The sequence below is a fragment of the Mercurialis annua genome, linkage group LG3, assembly GCF_937616625.2.
Source record: "Mercurialis annua linkage group LG3, ddMerAnnu1.2, whole genome shotgun sequence".
Taxonomy (NCBI): Eukaryota; Viridiplantae; Streptophyta; class Magnoliopsida; order Malpighiales; family Euphorbiaceae; genus Mercurialis; species Mercurialis annua.
Genome location: NC_065572.1, coordinates 33,878,269 through 33,885,411, shown reverse-complemented (window position 1 = coordinate 33,885,411; position 7,143 = coordinate 33,878,269). Strand labels below are relative to the sequence as shown.

At 33.3% G+C, this 7,143-nt stretch overlaps 1 long non-coding RNA gene across 1 annotated transcript; it reads left to right on the top strand.

The window, feature by feature from the left end:
- The first annotated feature begins 5,142 nt into the window (after positions 1–5,142).
- On the top strand, positions 5,143–5,919 carry LOC126671801 (uncharacterized). The gene is made up of 2 exons (XR_007639131.1): positions 5,143–5,302; positions 5,698–5,919. It is a non-coding gene; the product is annotated as an uncharacterized LOC126671801 (long non-coding RNA).
- Positions 5,920–7,143: the final 1,224 nt, after the last annotated feature.

The following is a 7,143-nucleotide window of genomic DNA, read 5'->3' as shown; positions in this document are numbered from 1 at the left end:
ATTAGGTTATATGGGTTTTGTATACCATGTCGGTAGATATACAATGATCAATTGGATGTTGCATGCTCGTTTCTTTTGATAGCATGTTAGTTGCCTACAATGTTTATGATTTGTTATATGGCAAGATGTTTGGGTTAAATACGGGTTAAGGCATGCTTGGGTGATTTATGATTAGGTGTAAATCACATCTTTTTTGTGTTGTTTCGTGTTAGTATGCTTCGTATATTGGCTAAGTTTTCTATGTTAGTTGTTTTATCTTGTTTGTCTCATTGTGCGGATAGCACATGAGGTCGTTGCTATCAGGTGTTTGTTTGGCTGAACCTCGATATTGGTTTTTAATTGTGAGTAGGACCTTCGTTTAGACCCTGTATTGCTTTAGTTTCAGTTTCGGATTACGCTGGATTTAGTGTGTTGTTTTGTGGATAGAAGTCTTAGGGTTTTGATATGAGTAAGATGAAGAAAACGTTTCCTTGGTGGTTTTTGATTATTCTGAACAAGGAGGTTGGAAATTCTTATTCGAAGAGATAGATTGGTGTATTAATACACTGGTGTTTTTCGTCAAGATTGGATGATGCGATGCGGGAATTGGTGGTTTGTTTTGTAAAAACGTATGTGATGTATTGTTTTTCCTCGAGTTAAGTTTAAGCTTATTGGGAGTTTATTGTCTTATAAGAGATTTTATAGTAGTTATCGGTTTGAATTGTGATGATAGTATTGTATGATTAGTGAATTGCGAGAATGGGGTTTGAGAAATATTTTGAGGCTATCGAGTGCACATCTCACAGAGGGTAATGTCTAGCAAATGTTTTATCGAGTAATTGATTTCATATGAATATTTGTTAGAGTATTTGAAATGTTTTTATCACGTAATTGTGCCCAGACATACCATGAACATGCATTTTTGTATGTCACGAATAGGGAATTGCATTGAGCACAGAGTATGTTCAATAAATAAAAAGAAAATAAATAATTGGTCCATGCATAATAGTACATGCATCATATGCATTGAAAAGATTAGAGTTGGATGCAACTCTTTGGGGATGAGAGGTGTCATCACCCTGGCGCACAATTATGTAAAGTAGATTTTGGCAATAAAGTGTTTTTGAGAAAAATGTTTTAAAATGAACTCGCGAGTCACCTTGGGATAAATGTAATTATAAAGTTGATGAATTTCAAATGGTTTGAAATTTTACCGAAAGGTAGCTAGACAAATACTCAGTGATGATGGTGCTGAATTGAGGATGCTTACGTTATGATTGATTGGTTTGTAGTATCATAATTTTGTGTTTCGTAGGAAGTAGTATTGGATATAAGGTTACACTCAACTTATTGTTGTAATAAGTATGATAGGGTTTTGAGGTCAGATTGGAAGGCTTATGTGCTAACTTCCGAGTTGTGATTTGAGAGTTGTTGGATTAGGGGATTTGGTTATGCTCCACGTGTGTGTATATATTGTGATTTTAAAAGAAGTTTGGTTTTTACACGTTCGATTTTGTTTAAATATTTTGGTATACTCAAATAGAATATTGTGCGAGCGAGGATATTTTCAATATAAATTTATTTTTCCATTTTGACAAAGGATAAAATTTTATCAAGTTTGAATTAAAGAGAATAAAAATTTTGTTAGTTGAACGGTTTTATAGATTTGAAAACTTATTTGAAAGTAAGGTGTAACTGTAAATTCAAATACGAATGTTTTGAAAATTTTAATGTGTTCTCAAAACTGGAGTTTTCCCAACAGTAAAAGTATTTTGGTTTTAAATATAAAAGGAGTTATAAGATATTAATGTCTTTAAAGAGAAAAGAGAAGTTGTAATGTTTTATAATTTGAATTATTTCCCTATAAGTTTGGTTTTGAGCATAACCAATAACCCGATTACTGGTGAATGTGATTTAGGTGATCTCTTGTTAGCAAGTTTTCAGTTATATTTGGTGAAACAATTTTGAGAATTTCAGTTGTTTCGGATTTATGAGTTAGCTGATTCGAGAATCGTGATGAGTAGGTTTCGACAATAAAAAGGTTGGTTGATCGATACTATTGATTGTGAATTTTTGTTGTTGAAAATTTGATATCATTTTGTTGGGTTGTTTAACCTTTTATGTGCGGCATAGATTTAGTTTGTGAAACAAAATTGGTATGTATATTGGTATTTAATTACCTTAGGTAACTTCGGGCTGTATGCTTTCTTATGGTATGAGTGGAAGAATCTTTCTCAATGTGTCGGTTTGTATATAACTTGGAGATTTCGTTATCATAGGTTAAAGTGACATATTCTTTGGAATGTCGGTAGGTGAGTAAGTGTTTATTGAATCGTTAAGGTTGATGGTCTTATCGAGCTTAGTCCTTGTCGTGTGTACAACTCGATTTTCATAATGTTTTAAAGTTGGCTGATTTATATTGGCGAGAACTTTATCTAGTTAATTTTGGACTAGACCGTTCGTTTGATATAACAAGTTTATTTATATATTTGATATGAGATAGTAGGTGTAGAGATGTTAAGTAGGTGGCAAGGATTGCATGACGTTATTAATGGGGATTTCAAGAATTTCATTTGAACTGTTAGATTTTGGTATTGTAAGAACTGTGATTTGAGTTTCGGGCTTGTCCTTGAACCTTCTCAAGGCTGTCTTGATAGTTGTTAGAATTCGAACGAGTTTAGTAACCTTCCTTGTGAGCATGTTTAATGTTTATAGTTGAATAATCTTGGAGGTTTATATTTTGTTTAATCAAGTAATAGTTGGAGTGTTGAACTGTCGAATTTATAATTTTGCGCATACTTGGTGTAAAAAAATTGAGTTGTTATTTTATGTAAGTGGTGATTTGAGTTATCATTCGAGGTACAACGTGTTAAGTTGTGGTTGTGCAAGTGCGTAGGTTGATGAGTTGAGGTATGCTTATGGTTTCAGTTTTATTCGGTTATATAGTTGGGGAGTATACTTAGGGGACGGAGTCCATTATGTTGAATTGTTATCTTTCATTCCTTGAGGTATGTTGGGTTTAGCGTTGCTTCGAATGTTCGATGCTATTTTAGTACTTTGGATTTGTGTTATAAGTTCTACTTTGGTTGCTTTGTGCGCGTATATTGTGTTTTGTGCTTTGTGTTAAATTCGAGGACGAATTTTTTTAAGTTGGGGAGAATGTAATATCCCGTGTTTTCAAACTTGATTTGTCAGTTTGGTTATCCTTTACAAATTGGTTGTTTTCTTGCATTCGTTGTTATTTTGCATTTCAACATTTTTCTTGTTATGTTTCGAACTTGATTCTGAATGGTTATATGTTAGAAGTAACACTTGTGATACATTGGTTGTGTCTTTTTGAGTGTCTTATATGTATCCCATGATCTCGTATGTGTTTGATGTTGATTCGATTTATTTTCGGGTATATATCAAAATAGCATTTGTATGTGTTCCAGAACTGCCCTGTTTTAGTAAAACGTTGATATCTCCCAATTGAAATGTCGGATCAGGCCCATTTTTTTATATGTTGTTCATAAGAGTATATTCTAGCATGTGTTAAATTTTCACGTTTTTTGGATGCTTCTAACTCTCAAAATGATAATTAAATCGTGGTTTTTATCAAAGCCCATGTAAAGCCCGCATAAGTCTATAAGTAGACCCATATTTTCATGTGAGCAGTCCCCTTTTCTTTTCCACAAACCCTAAAACGAATATCTTCATAAAAAATACACATTTCCTTTGTTCTAACAAGCCCGGATGCGATTCATTACGCTAAGAACTTGATTTTTCATCATACTCGCAAGATCTACGCGATTTCTACGTTGTGTTCTTCGCTGGTGGCTTGTGGATCCAATTGATTTCGGTCCAGCCCTTTGAACCTTGGGCTAATACATCAATTATAATCTTGTTCATCATTCTTAGGTAATTTTTTTACTCCTAATTAATTTATGGATTCGTTGTTGTGTGATTTTGCCTAGAAATGCATAATATAGGATTTTGATGGATTGAATCGTCGTTACTGATATGCTATGTTTAAGCTACTGATGTTATATGATTAAATGATGGGTTATACATATATGATCTGATGTTATAAGTTTTGGAAAGTGTTTGACATGATTCAATAACGAATTGGTGTAATTAAACAATGAATAGGCGATTTCTAGACTTGTGCGAATTGGATTCGTTTAATGAATTATTTAAATGGTTGAATCCAAATTGATTGATTATTAAGTGTTCTTATATCAATGGCTACTGATATAAAAAGTTTTTATTTGTAAATGAGAATTGAAATTGGTTTGTGTTGTAAAATCTCTACGATTTGCGAAATTGACAATTCTACGAAAGTTAAACGCAACGATTGCAAAATGGTTTTCAAATGTTATATCTACTGATCTAATATTTTCTATATGATGTTTTTATGTTTTTAAATCAGTAGTAACATATTTTGGTTCATCGATTGTTGGTTTTGAATCGTTTGGCTAGTTTAGGCAATTTTCGGCAAAATTGCCAAATTTGATTATTTGAGTGCTTTGGCTTAATTTTGATTTTGATCAAATTGTTAATGGCTGGAAATACATTTTATAAACTATTTTGGACATTTATAAAATGATAGTTTACCTTGGGTCGTTTTAAAAATCAGGTGGTTGTTATGGTATATAAGTTATGGTGAATTTTACAAAGGTGATATGGCTATCTAAATTAATATTTTACATTTGAGTTTAAATCTTTAAAAGGTGTTTAAATCCTATTAATTGAATTTAAGGTGGAATTTTTAAGTGATGTATACCTTGGGTGAAACTTGTCAAGTGTTGGCAAGCTATATGATTTATTGCTTTTAAGGTTGGCATTGTTAAGCTATGGATTGAGTTCTTATTTTCAAATGACTTTGGTTTTATTTAAGGATTGGTTTTAAACTCTGGTTTTCACTTTGGCTTATGGTTGGGTCGGGTTAGACTTGTGTCGCCCGACATGTTGTGTTGAGCTATACTGCAGTTAAGGCTAACACACTACTCTGGGAAACTCTTTGGTTTAAAAGAACTATTTAAGTTATGAAAAGGACTTCGGTTTTGTTTTTATGGATACGAACTCATCTAAGCTAACTTGCATAAATTGTTTAAAGTGAATGATATGAATTCTTTGGTTTTTTTGATACATAGATGTTTACCTTACTTGATTGTACTTTGGTTGTGTTCAAGATGCTAGTCCTATGTGGTGTCTAGTATTCTTAGAGTTAGGGGTTGTATGGATTTTAACTTATACATTGTTTTAGACCCGTCGAATGCTCGTGCTTCGGAGTCTACGCAGGGTTAGCTGTTTGCCAAGATTTCACGTGGATAAGCAAGCAGTGAGTTTGTAGTGCTATTTACCACTTTATTAAGTACCGCATTATATTTTAATATTATAAATGCTTTTGAACTGTTTTTACGGATTATGGATCTGGATTGAAACGAGCTGCTCGATAGGCTTGTATCGAGACTGTGTGCACCGGTAAGTACTCTGGGATCGGCAGACTAAAGTCTTGCTTACGCTGGTATATGACGAGGATATGTTCCCGTCCACTCTGGGTTTATCAGTATGCTATGTCATACTTACGCTGGGATCATTTCAATACTGTTTTTCATAATCATATTATATTAGTATAAAATGTTTTGATTTAAGGGTTTTAAACTTAATAAATGTAAATAGTATTGCGAACTCATCTCAGTATATCTGACCCCGTTGTTTTCCCAAATTTTCCAGGTTTATGATTTGAAAGCTGGTCCACTCCGATTCTTGATTCTTGGAGGTTTTTATGTCAATAAAACTAGTCTGTTGTTTTAAACTCTTAGACCGCAGTAGAACTAGTATAGTGTTTGATTATTATACTTTGGTTTGTCGTGGTGGTACGACTTTTATATTATTATACTTTGGCATGTTACATTGGATTATTATATTTGAGGCATGATTCACAGTTTCGGATTATTATCAAGTTATAATATTAGAACTGTTGTATAAACTGTTAGACTTAGTTTGGAGTCTCGGTTGCCCCCGAGCAGTGGTTTTCTTGCAGGTTTATTTGTACATAAGGTTATCCGCGAGGCTTGCTACGGGTTTTGGTACGAACATACCCATACCCTAGCGCCGGTCGCGATCCATGAAATTGGGTCGTGACAAAGTTGGTATCAGAGCTTTAGTTTCGAACTAAGGCCAAATAATTGCATGTTATGTGTTTATCTCTTTGAGGCATGTTAAGTGTTTTTTTGTCATGTCATAGGATCTACTGCGGAATTAGGATTCAAGTCTTGTCTTTTGAAACGTCATCTTTTATTTTCAAAATTTTCTACCTTCATCTATAGAAATGTCGAGGGTCGGTCTTATGTGTTACTGATGCTTTACTTTATAATATTTATTGCTTAAACATTGGGTGATCTGTTGGCCGTTGTGCCATATATGAGATATACTTTGGATGATTTTTGGTTGGCTGTTGTGCCTTATATGGTGTTTACTTCGGGTGATGCTTTGTTGGCTGTTGTGCCATATATGATGTTTACTTTGAGTGATTAGTTGTTGGCTTTTACACCTTGGATGATTTTGATTATATTTGGGTTGCTTTCACCTCGTTGGTGAGTACATTTGTTTTGGCTGTGTTTGTTGGGTGCTAAATAGGTTGGCACGTACTATGATACGTTATGCCTTGGCCTTATGTGGTTTTTAAAGGATTTTGTGATAAATCTTTAAGCATGTGTTGTGGCTACACGTTGTTTGGTCACGCGTTGGTTTAATGGTTTTATTGAAAAAATTATTTTGATTTGATTTGTGTTTTGACACGAGAATCGGAAGAGAAGTCTGGTTTTTAAAACATATGTGTGTGATTTTTTATTTCTTTTCAAGTAAAAAGAATTTTTCGTATCTTAGAATCTTACGTTTTGACTTGGTGTTGACAAACGGTTGTTTACAAAATAATATTATTTATGAGATTTTCCCACCGTATTGAAAATTAATATTTTTGGATGTTATTTTACCATGTTGTGGTATGTCGACGTTTGAAGCGTCGTTTGGTCATATGTTTGGTAACTATGTTTGGCTTGCTTAGGTGCTTACAGAATGATTGTTTGAGATCAAATATTTTCTCACTTAAATTTTTGAGATGATTTTTGATACTTGGGTTGCTTGAGCTCTTATTTTGAAAAGATTGTGTTTTTATTA